Genomic DNA, 13,293 nt, shown 5'->3' with positions numbered 1-13,293 from the left:
TAACCAAAGTAGCCCTCCATGCGGCACAAAAAAAAAAGCCCAGACACATGTTCTAACACCTAGTCAGCTCGTAGACCCAACAGACACAGTCCACGTGGCAATCTGTTAGACTACCTAGCATAGCCTAATTAACAACCATACACTATTTCAGCTAGACACATGTCACCCAATCACCATGCTATCATACTTTGCTACACAAATATTCCATACATTCTGTACAGTACCAACCTACACAGTTAGCAAGCCATACACTAATGTCATTTGCCACATCACCCAAATGACCTTTTTTGTTGATGTCAGCATTCCATGGTGTTAAAATTGCAAGCCATCTTACTATCTTTTCTTGGCATTTTTCAATTGCTATGATGGTTGTTTGACCATCAAATTTAAGCTCATAATTTTCTACCCACACCCCTCTCTAGATGTAGTTTTGATTTGATAGTATGACTTTGGGAGGCCATATCTCAGTCATCTAGACTCTAAATCAAGTGTGATTTTTTTGATTTTGGGTAGGTTTTTTTGAACTCTTCATTGGTGTTTTTCCTTTCTAGTTTTGGTGCACAAATTTGTAAGAAATTGTCTTTTGGTGACTATACTTGTCCAATCCTATATTTTGCAACTTGAAATGCTCCGTACAGGCTCATTTGGACTCAAAAATAGGTTCCATTTTTTTGAAAGTGCATTATTTTTCATCTACTTTCCAAAACTGCATTCAGATTATAGGGTCAGGTGCAAAGAAATATCAATTTTAGACTTAGGGCCTTTTCTGCATTGTATTGTTATGATTACTTTCCAAAATTGTTGTAAATCTGAGCTATAGTGGTTAGTTCTAGATTTAGGCCTCAAAAGGTAGTTGTAACCACCTCAAAAGCACCAAATCATACATTTGGGGGGGTTCTTTGATTTTTTTTGCATTTTGGGGGGTACATTGATTAGTAAAATGTGGAAGAGAAAGATTTAATTATCTTACACTAGACAACTATCAACAGTGGAGTCAATTGGTTATCACATATCTCAATCAACACAATGCACTACCATATGTGAGAGGAATTTCATACGATGGTGACACTTTTTCCCTCATTTGTCAAAATCTCATTCTATATATGGATATGGAGGTTATGGATTCACTTGAAGACATAAAATCAATTGATCCATATGATTTTTGGATTCATCTTTGGGCTTTGTATGGAGATCTGTACATTCCTCCATTCACACAAGATCTTTTACCTCTAATTGCAACTGCATCCTCTCTAGATGAGATTACACCTCTAGATGCTGTAGTTGCTACTATTGATCTAGTTCCAACCACAAATGCTTCAGATTTAATGTAGTAGGAACTTCATGTCTTCCTACTTTACCTTCATGCGACTTCCTTCCTTCTAGACATTGTAGGTTTTTTTGTGGAGTCTCACATTGAAGATGTGGGAGACATCATCGATGATATTAATCTTCTCTTTGTTGAGGTGAGTACTTCATCTATTGCCATAGTGATAGATTCATGTACTTTAGCACAATAGGGTATACCTTGTCTCCCAGCTCCAACATCAGTGGATGAATTCTTGGTAGACATTGAAGGTTTATTTGTGGAGTCACACATAGTAGATTTGGGAGATGTCTTTGATGATCTTCATCTTCTCTTTGATAAAGATGATCCTTCTCTAGTTGTTGCGAGGGCTCACTCTGACCCTCATGTCCATTCTCTACATGATTAATCTTCATAGATTGATGTGATTGTGGATCCTTATCTACAATAGTTGTAGGAGGTCTCTTTATCATTTGAGGAGACAATGTTCTTTGAAATAGGTTCTACATCAATCCTTGCTAGATCTGCACTCCTTCTTAGTAGTTTTGGAAGGAGCCACCATTAGTATCGACACATGGATAGTTGAGAAGGTTTTAGAGATACCCTTCATCTTTGAGATTCTTTCTACACATAGGGAAAGCATCTCACCTATACCTCTACCATTGTTTCTTCCAAAGGAGAGGAACATCATTTAGCGGTCATGGATCAACTTCTACATTGGAGCATCTCTCACTAATTGAAACACTAAATTTAGTGGGGGGGGGGACTACCTTGTCTTCTTCTTCTTCTCTTTTATGGGGGGCGACCTTTTTCTCTTATGGGGTTTTGTCCTTCTCCTTTTTCTCCTTTATATATACTTGATGTATGTCGTAATGGGGGGGTCTTGATTACTCCATCCATACATACATGTTTCATCTCTCTTTTGGGGGAGGGTTTTTCCCATTAGGTTTTCCCTCTTTCTCCACTTTATGAGAGATTGCATTTCATTATGTACATGGGTACCTAACATGGCCTAGTAGCTAGGACCCATTATGCATTTCATCCTAGCTTTTGTGAGCTTAAGTGCATTCCCCTAAGTTGCACTTAAGGGGGGTGTTGGTGTAAATAAGTATTCACTATTTACACTTGCTCAAATTTACTTTAGTAAATGCATTATTTTATTATTTATTTTTTAGTCACCTAGGAATATGCATACTCTTGTGAGTTTTTATGTTGACAATACAAGAGTTCACACCTCATTTATGCACATGGTGTCTACAACATAGAAGTTAGCACTCTAATTAAGAACATTGTGTCTACAACATCTCCACTTGAGATACACCTTGTCATTCTTATCCTCTCATCTACAATGAAAGATAAGACATGTGCTTAGTTGTTATGATTCTTATCTTATCTCCTAGCTCTTTCTAGAACCATTCTAGATGCATCTTAGAGGCTTTTATATACAAGCACTCCTCGTGTATATGCACATAGAACATTGAATAGAAATAAATCAATTGTGGATATTGTTATTCTAATCATAGCTTGTTGGTCTACTATTGTGCTTGTGCTTGAGTTCCTAGATCTTGGGTTAATTTTGCCCTAAGAAAAATTCTTTCAAGAACCATATAGATTGACACTTGATGAAAAGAGTGAATTGAATAGGCAAGTGCATGAATTACTTGAGAAGGGCTTGATTAGAGAAAATCAAAGTACTTGTATTAGTACCTAATAAGAATAGGGAATGGAGAATGTGCATTGATTCTAGAGCTGTAAACAAGGTAACAATGAAATATAGATCTCCTTTTCCTAGGATGGATGACATAATGGATAGTTTGAGTGGAGTGAAGTATTTTACCAAGATTGATTTGAAAAGTGGCTATCATCATATTGGAATTAGGGAAGGGGATGAATGGAAAATTGTTTTTAAGACTAATGAAGATTTGTATGAATGGTTGGTTATGCCTTTTGGTTTAACTAATGCACCTAGTAATTTTATGTGGTTGATGAATGATATTTTGAAAATATTCTTGGTTAAATTTGTGATTGTATATGTAGATGACATTTTGATATTCAGTAAGACTAAAGAAGATAATCTTTAGCATGTTAGAAAAGTATTGCAGAGATTGAAAGAGGAGAAATTGCTGATTAACCTTAAGAAATAGTCATTTATGAAGGAAGATATTGTCTATCTTGGTTTTTTTATTAAATTTTAGATGATGGCTTGAAGATAGATCCTAATAATGTGAAAGTTATTTTTGATTGGCCTACACTTGAGAATGTTGAAGAGGTGAGATCATTTCATGGATTGACAAGTTTTTATAGAAAGTTCATAAAAATTTTTAGTTCCATTTGTAATGCTATCACCAAGACTATGAGAGGAGATAAAAAGGATTTCAAGTGGACACATGGAGCATAGAAGAGTTTTGAAGTATTGAAACAAAAGATTGGAAAATTGCCCACACTTGCTTTGCTTGATTTTAGTAAAGTTTTTCAAGTTGAATGTGATGCTAGTGGAAGTTCTATTGGAGCTATTTTGAGTCAAGAAGGAATACCTATAGCTTTATTTAGTGAGAAATTGAATGATTCTAAGAGAAAATATTCAATTTATGATCAATAATTCTATGCTATTGTTCAAGATCTACAAAAATGGAGACACTACTTCACACATAGGGATTTTGTGTTGTATACTAACCATAAAGTCTTGTAGCATTTGGGAAGTTAAAATAAGTTGAATCAAATACATATGCAGTGGGTTGAATTTTGCATAAATTTTCCTTTTCTTTGAAACATAATAGTGGACAATTAAGCATGGTTGTTGATGCTTTGAGACGAAGGAGGAATTTGTTGATAGAAATGAGAATTGAGGTACTTGGTTTTAATTACTTGAAGTATTTGTATGAAACTGATCTTGATTTTGTAGAACCTTAGAAAAATTGTAAGGAACATATGGTAAGGGATAAGTGGATTAATTATTTCATTCGGGAAGACATGTTGTTTAATGGAATTTAGTTGTGCATACATAGAGGATCTATGAGAGAAAACATTATTAAATAAAAACATAGTGGTGGACTTTCTTGACATTTTGGGATTGATAAAATAGTGAAGTTGATTTCAAATAGGTACTTTTGGCCACAAATATATAAGGATGTGTAGAAAATGGTAAGAAGTTTTAAATTTTTTCAAACAATAAAGGGGACTAGCCAAAATTTGGGATTATATTCACCATTTCCTATAACTAATAAGCCTTGGAAAGATATCAGTATGGATTTTGTTCTTGGTTTTGCTACAACCTAGAGAGATAATGATTCTATTTTGGTGGTAGTTGACATATTTTCATAGATGGTTCATTTCATACCTTGTAAGAAGACATCTATTGTTGTAGATGTAGTTGAATTATTCTGTAAGGAAGTGGTGAGATTGAATGGATTGCCTAAAACTATTGTTTGAAATAGAGATACTGAATTCATTGGTTATTTTTGGAGGACACTTTGGAAGAAGTTGAGCAAAAAGTTGAAGTTTAGTTATACATTGCATCCACAAATAATTGGACAAACTGAATTTGTGAAAAAAAGTTTGGGTAACCTATTGAGATGCTTGGTTGGAGATAAGCTTACTAATTGGGACTTGATTTTGGCACAAGAAGAATTTGCACACAATAATTTTGTGAATAGGAGCACTAAGAAGAAATATTTTTTACTGGAATGAATCCTAAAGGAACTTTTGGATTAAGAAATCTAAAGCTTGAGACAAAGAGAAGTGTTGAAGCTAAAGAATTTACAAATTTCATGAAAGCTTTACATGAGGAAATGAAAAGGAACTTGGAAGACAATAATTTAGAATACAAACAAAGAGTAGATGAGAGGAGGAGACATATATATTTTGAAGTTGGTGATAAGGTAATGATTCACTTGAAGAAAACCAAATTTCCTGTTGGTACCTAAGTAAGTTAAAGATGAATAAGTTTCATCTTTGTAAGATTCTAAGAAATGTTGATAGTGGAAATGGCTTTGAAGTTGAATTACTAGAAGATGTGGATATTTTGCCTATATTCAACATTATAGATATGTTTGAGTATTTTGAATCAAATGATAAGTTGAAAGGTAACTTGGATTTCCCTAAGAAGAAAACAAATAGCATTTAGAAAACATTGAGTAGCTAAATAAGTAAAAACACCAGAGGAAAGGACTACATTGAATACCTAGTTCAATGGAAAGACAAACCAATTAGAGATAGTTCATGGATTAAAAAAGATGAGTTGGATCTTTACGATTCAGGTTAGAATATCAGTCATGCTTGATGTGGACATCAATTCTTTATTCACTGCAAGTGTCTAATGCAGGAGCATCTTGGGTCTTTTAGAAACCTTACATCAACCAAAAACATTTTCAATTTTTTGTACCAGTCTATTGTTCACAAAGTAGCCATTGTTGCTTTTATTTTTATGTTATGCTCAATTGTCATCATATTAAGGATATTTCCTAGATCCTTATCCTAAGTGAGTGAATTCTTATGTTCTATATTTCTCAAGTTTTGGGTTATTCTTTGCGGTCATGTGTTCCTATTGTTTCCACCTTGTGTAACATTTTAATCTAATTGACACAATCTTGGTTGATTACATGACATGTTATGTAGTTAGGAGTCAATTCCTAACACACATGGACCTACCTTCTAGTGAACATTACTTGATATGATCATTTGCATGGGTTTTGGTTTAATCCTTCAAGTGTGGACCTAAATTATAAATAAATGTTTGACTAGATGACTTGTGGTTTAGTTGGATATAAAAGAAGCTTGGTTAGATGTAGGAAAAGAACATTCTTAGAGAATGAAAGATAGAAGATACAAGCTAAGACTCTAAGATTGAAGAATTTTTATTTTGTATAAGGCCACAATTCAAAAGGCCTCACAGTTGAGCAGTTTTTGATTTTTATATATGTGAAGTTTGATAATTACACCTACAAATATGTTGCATCTAGCCTTGTGTTGTCTATTTTTTTCTTTAATCAATGTCTAGCTTGTAACTTTGAGCAAGGAATGCTAAATGTTAGAGTTTATTCCTCATGTTTTTATTGAATTTTTGTGATCCCCATGTGTCATGGTTATTGTTGGAAACTATAATTGGAGAAATTATTATATTATCATTGATGTCAAACCTATTGGTAAGAAAAAGTGTCAAACCTACTAAAGAGACATTTACTAATAGTGTAGAGTGACATATCATTTGACTAATAAAGAGGATTTGAAAATAAGGGATCATGAGATGACCTAGTGAAAGGTTAAGTTGAGATGTATTAAGTATCATGGGAATACAATGGGGACTTGATAAGTTAGTTCTTGACTAGATAATGTGTTGTTCAATCAATACATGTAGTAAAGAAGAGACTTGAATGAAGCTTAGAGTTCAAACATGTCATAAGGATAATCTTGACTGAGTATTAGTATTGTTCAATCAATGAAGGAGTTAAAGTAGAAGATTAAGGAACACTAGTACAAAAATAACAATATATGATTAAATAAACCACTATAAAATGTAGATATATGTCCAATTTTGGTCATGTGATCATTGGTAGTTTATTTTTGGTCATTAATTTAACAACCAAATTTATGACTAGACTATTTTAATCATTAATTTGGTTATTGATTTGATCATTGATTTGGTCATTTATTATTATTTCCTAGTAGTTTTTTTGGTAGTATATTTAGTGCTATATTTGATGGTATATTTGGTAGTATATTTGATAGTTGATTTGGTAGTTTATTTGGTATTATAGTTGGTAGTATGATTGGTAGTATATTTGGTAGCATACTTAGTAGTTTATTTGGTAGTTTATATAATCACTAATTTAATCATATTAGGGAACAATAGAATCAGACCACCATCCTCCTACTTGCAAAGTAGGTGCTCTTCCATTGAGCTAGTACCCTTTAAGAATAGCGATGTTATTAAGTGCATCATATAAAGATTACAAGAATGTTTTCAATATCAAACTCATTGCATGTGGTTTGTTCCCCTTATTATAATAAACTTGCGAAACGAAAATAGAAAGACCTTTATTTGTGCAAACAAGGGAGAAAATTAAGTCTAAATTTTTTGGATGACAATTTACTGCTATTCCAAGTTCTTTATTTTTATTTTATTGAGAGAATTTGGTTTATTTGTAGCTTCATTCAATATATAACACGGATGTACTTACCTCTAGAAGACAAAAAATACTTATATGTATGCATTTTGGAATGAAGAAACATAATGATTATATTATATAATTGTGTCACTAACATGAGTTAACTCATAGATGATTCTTAATAAGAAACTAAGAAAAGACAAGGGAAATAAGGTCTATCAATTTAAAAAAGGTAACAATGTAGAGATAGAAAGCACAATGAGAGGACATATTATTTATAAAGCAAGGGGGTTACAAAATATAAAAATCCATAAATTATTTGATATATTCCCTTATACTCTTGTCAAAAGAAGCTAATACAAAATATAAACATTTATAAATCATTTGATATATTCACTTATACTTTTGTCAAAAGAAGTTAATACAAAATTAGATGGGTATTCTTGAAGAATCAAAGTAATTATTCCAAATGGATGTTTCTCCAAAGAGGGGACATTACACCCGAATGCAAGATTAGATGATAGTCTTATTTCTTGATTTTGAGTTTGAGGAGCACACAAATACTAAGAAAATGGAGACATTTCTTACTTGGAAAATTTTTAGTCTCTTATTCTCATATTGTTCAATAGATCTTATAGTAGTCTTGATGGTGACTCCTCGCAGTCATGGCACCTAAGAAGTTATAAAAGAGCTTCTATAGCACTACTTTCTACCATGGATTCATAACTAGATGCATAATCACTCTCTGAGACAAGAAGTGAATTCAATGCACCTACAATAATTGTTTATGAACTAGAGCAGATTATTCATACTAAAACAACATTAGGTACATCCAAAAAATGTTGGAAAATAAATTGTAAAATAGTTGACCATACAGAGGTTGCTGATTTGCAAAGGATTTTAGTATCTGAAGATGAAGAGACCAATAGAGCCCATTGTTGGCAAGGATAAAAGTACTAAAAAGATTGATGTTGTTTTAAAAAAAAATAGATTGAATAATATGAGGAAGAATACACAAGAAGTGGTTCAAGATAAGCTTTAAAAATTAAATAAGGTAAGGCAAAGAATTGAAAAATCTTCATCAGACTCTTCATGAACTGGAAATGTAGTAGATAATAAGGAGATATCATTAAACTACACTATTGAAATACATAATAGTCATGGAGAAGAAAAGTCTTCAACTAAACAATAATCTATTGTCAATATTAAAGTGAATAACTCAATCTTAGATAATGAGGTGAAAAACTTGATTGGAAACTATCAATGAACAAAAATATATAGAATGAGCCCCTTATTTGAATAATAAGAATTTTCTTATCCTTGAGAGTTTAGAAATTGAAGGTGACCTTAATAACAATAATTATAGATTATAGATCCATGTTCACTTTCCTCAACTTTGAAATACCTTCCAGAGTTGCTCCTACATGGCCATTACACTATCATTATCAAAACACCCTATAAAGCTTGCTAGAATAGAAAAATGAAAAATTAATGAATCTACTTTTCCATTATCTCCACATTACTTGTTAGCATCATGCTTGAAATTATTCTACATGCATAAAAACTAAACCAAAGACATGTTTAAGTTGTAGGGTACCCACTTTAGTTTCTTCCACAAACTTCTCATGGAGATCTAGTGTCCATCTCATCTATGGCTTACTAGAAGCCCCTAGCCCAGGTGGAGTGAAATTTGAAATTAAATTATTTCTCATTGAAGAAGGAAAGGGTTGTTGGTGTGATTGCATCAATCTTTTTAGTTGTAGGCTTCAAATATTGACAATTCATGTATTTAGAATAAAAACAAATGACTAACTATAAAAAGTCTCAAATCCGTTTGTTAGAAAATATCCATGCAAGTAAAATAAAATCATCTAGAAAAATAGCTATACATAAATAATTATACTTTTCAAAAAAAGTTGTGGTTTTTGTCAACTTTTGTGTCTAGACATTTCCCTATTCAGTATAGAAGCCTTTTTCAACATGGAGGAGCATGTTGGTTATTATCTATACAATACCAATAGATAAGAGGTTCCCAAAATATGTTGGAAGTAGATGAGTTTAATCCTATCCATATACAACATACAATTTCTTCTAAAGGCACATAGCAAGCCTGATAAAACATCTACAAAAATATGTAGCCACTACAAAAGAAGAACTTAAAACCATACTTTGATTCTCAACTTTTGGATAGTGTCCTTAGTAAGGTCTTGTGAAGTTTATCACTGTAAAAAATTAGAATATAATAGTTCTATAAATGATTTCCTACCAAATAATTGCAAGAAATAGAATATAACTATTTTCTTAAGCAATTAAAAGCATAATACATACCAATTTTTTAAAAATCAATGTAAAAGAGTTGAACATTATCTATTGAGCCATTACCAAACAGAGCCTCCTACTTTAACTTTAACATATTTTGGTCATTTTCAAATGGAATTTTTTTTCTTTATCTCATTAATAACTAGTGCTTGACCTAATATGTGGCACTCCACCATATTGTATATCTACATTTAGTTTCTTGGTTTAACTAGTTTGAAAAAGAAGAAAATTTTTCAAGGTTCCTCATTTTTAGATGGTGAGAAAGAAAGAAGAAAGAGAGGGGACTTGAAAAAATGGGGAATCATAGAATGGAAAAATTGAAGAGGGGCATAACTTAGTACTGGAGCAATGGATAGTGAAACACTGCAAAGTTTTGGAAAAAAATAATCCTCAATCTTGTTTGTATGGATCTTAATAGATTCTAATGTTTGTGTTTGACAAGTTCATATTCTGAGGAATCATGCAGTTAACACTTAAGATTCTATATTATACCTTGAAACACATATCATTTCCTATGTAAAAGTTATAACTTGTATTAATTACAATGTTTTCAAAATAAAATGTGTCCACAAATATCACATTTGGTTTTCACTTACCAAGAACTTCATGATTCCTTTGAGAAATTTCATGATGGAGCACCTCATACTGCTGCAACTTTTCACATAGTTTGCAGCCACCTCTTCCTCTAGCTCAACCCTTGAACAACCCCTTCATAGAGACATAAGAGAAGAGAAACTACTACATCATGAAGAAAAAAATGGAAAAGAATCAACAATATGTAGGTCTTAAGGACATGATATAATTAATGCAAAGATAATTGTGCATCAAAAAATGACATTGTCAAGGAAATTAACCTTGATTAAAAAAAGAGAAAAGAAAAAATTATTTAATGCGGACTAAACCCTATTATTATAGTGATATCTACACAAGAATTTTAGATGTTCAATCCACATAGCACCAAGAAATCATTCTAAGAAAGATTGCTAGAAACATGTATTCCTAAATATGCTTGACATAATTTTGCATAGTAGATCTCAATTGTGATCAACGATAGGTATACACAAAATAATACATAACTTTGTTAGTTCCCTTAATGATTATCTTTGTTTTACTATCATCATTTCAAATAATATACCAATAAGACTATTGATGCAATTACAAAAATGTGGAAATGATGCAAAACTAACAATTATGACCTATAAAATTCATATGCTTAATTTTTGAGAAACTTCCATTAGGTGATGACATGCAAGAATCATAATTTGTATAGTGGATCGCAATGCATTAGTTCTTTTGTTCTTCATAATTGACATCATCAGTAGGTAGTACATATTGACATATTGAGCATATATTTCAAAGACAAACAACTCCTCAGTTGCAGATTTTGCTTTTAGCATTGAAATTGAGAGAGCAAAATTCAAAATTCATGTGGCCAATGATTTTAATACTCAAAGAACCCAAATTTATACAAAATTCTTGGGAACTTCTAGCATCCATACTTGGTACCAGGTAGGCCATCACCATGCTCAAGATAACTTGGCCATAGTTCATTATCTTCATTCCCTTGCTTTATGTACCATGACCCCTCTAGCAATGTACTTTTTCCACTCAGTAAGTCAAGTCATTGAATGCTTAAAGGGATTAACAAAAGAAAATAGGAAGGGAGAAAGCATTTCCTAGTGTATGCTTTACATGCATACAAAATAATGAAAATGAAATCTAGAACTCTCAAACACAACAATATTGATATCCTCCCAAGCTCTATTACTTTTATTGCCTCTTGAAAGTCACTAGTAGCCATGCTTTAATAAACTGACAACCAACTCAACTATGCCTCTTCCAGAAAATGAGTCTACATATTTATAAAATAAAGGGAGCTTATCACAATTTAGAGTAAAAATTATGTTTGAGAAAAAAAAAACATATTATATCTATAGTTTCTTTGTAAATCATGGCTTCCACTCAAAAAGTAAACATATTGAGGAGTAGAGCATTTCAATATTTTTATATTATCTCCAAAGCATACTTCATCAAATCCTTTTAATAGAAGAATAAAGTTTCTTTTGATTAGTTATATTGTGTATGTTAATAATTTTTTTAGTCATTTATGTTTCTTTCTAAATCAAATTCTTTTAGAAGATGAAAAACATATTTCTATATATACCATTACTTATAAACTATCATAAAAACCAGTCATGAGATACAAAAAGTCAAGAATGACATACTAGAATAATGAAGGAGACTTTTTCCCTCTGGTAAGAAGCTCAACAAGAAACTAACTACAGATTTTTCATCAAAGCTAAGTAGCTAGACATGGGTTCAATTGAAAATAAAACCCTCTATTTTTTCATAGGTTTCTATAGAAAATAGGGATCCCCTTACAAAGTTCTCAATGTAGAAGAAGCTTTCTCAAGACTCCAAGTGTTAAATTTTCCTCAGAATAGGATAAACATTATTAGAAAAAGGGGAGAGATACTAAGAGCCTCTAAGGTAATTGTGGTGTTTTAATCATTATCCGTGAATAATGGATCCACTCCAAGGGACAATGCATGAGTCATAAAAATTAGAAATGGGTGGAAATTGAGTCATGGGTCAAATCAGGTTGTAGTGTGCACAAATATGAGCTCTGTAGTTGGAAAGAAATGTCTGATTTTTGCAAGTGCATGACCTCAAATATTTTCTAAAGAAATAGATGACATTGAGCTTCTTTCTCAATCCACTCACACCACTATTACATATTGGAAAATTAGGTAGGGTTTAGACAACTTTATGTTTGGAAAGGGTTCCCCAGATTCACTTGTTATAATGATCCTTACTTTTATAGGATGTTCTCTTTTCAATATTCTAGGTTTCTCAAGGTTTCAATACATGGAGTTTATCCATATAACCCATACAAGAGAGATTTGGTCCCTGATTTGGATTTACTTAAAAATAAGGTAAGCCCTAGGTTAGCTAAGGGTTTTAGAGGGCATGTTATATCAAAGAGCCCTATTTTAGCAGAGGGGTGCATGTATTCAATGCCTCTAGATGAAGATTTCATCCTTGATTTGTTTTCAATGGAAAATTCTTCATTGCAAAGAGAAAAATTTCCTATCTTCATCGCTTATGGATTCTCCTATAATACATATTACTGTATTATAAATGGATTGTTTTCACTAATTTTAGAAATCACCCTTGAAGTATGGAACTCTCTCTTTTTCTATCTCATAAAACCTAAAACAAGAAGAGAATAAAGTTGCATCTTCATGTATAAAGTTCAAACATAAAGTTAACTATTTGTCCTCAACCCTTGGATAGAAATTTGGCCATCTTATAAGAAGCACTAATCATTGAGAAGCTCCCAATGGTTTTACAAAAATAAGCTTTATCCCTTGTTTATCCCTCTCTTTTAAATATGGTTTCAAACTTTCAATTCCAATCATGAGCGATATGTAGCACAATAATAAGGATTGTATAAATTAGTTGCTTACCTTACAAGTTAGAATTTGGTTTTATCTTGTTCAATATTATCCATGATGTTTTCTTGGTAGAGAATCCTTTGTAGTGAAAGTCTATACAATAAAAAAA

The 13,293-nt window shown here is 32.0% G+C and overlaps 1 pseudogene; it reads left to right on the top strand.

The window, feature by feature from the left end:
• LOC149577747 (putative sarcosine oxidase) overlaps positions 1-12,959 on the top strand; it is a 112,908-nt pseudogene extending 99,949 nt beyond the window's left edge.
• The last annotated feature ends 334 nt before the right edge of the window (positions 12,960-13,293 follow it).

This window comes from Cupressus sempervirens, chromosome 1 (assembly GCF_028749045.1).
Source record: "Cupressus sempervirens isolate cs-2001-9-10 chromosome 1, ASM2874904v1, whole genome shotgun sequence".
In the NCBI taxonomy this organism is placed as follows: Eukaryota; Viridiplantae; Streptophyta; class Pinopsida; order Cupressales; family Cupressaceae; genus Cupressus; species Cupressus sempervirens.
The sequence above is the reverse complement of the archived record's forward strand: the minus strand, read 5'-3'. Positions and strand labels throughout refer to the sequence as shown.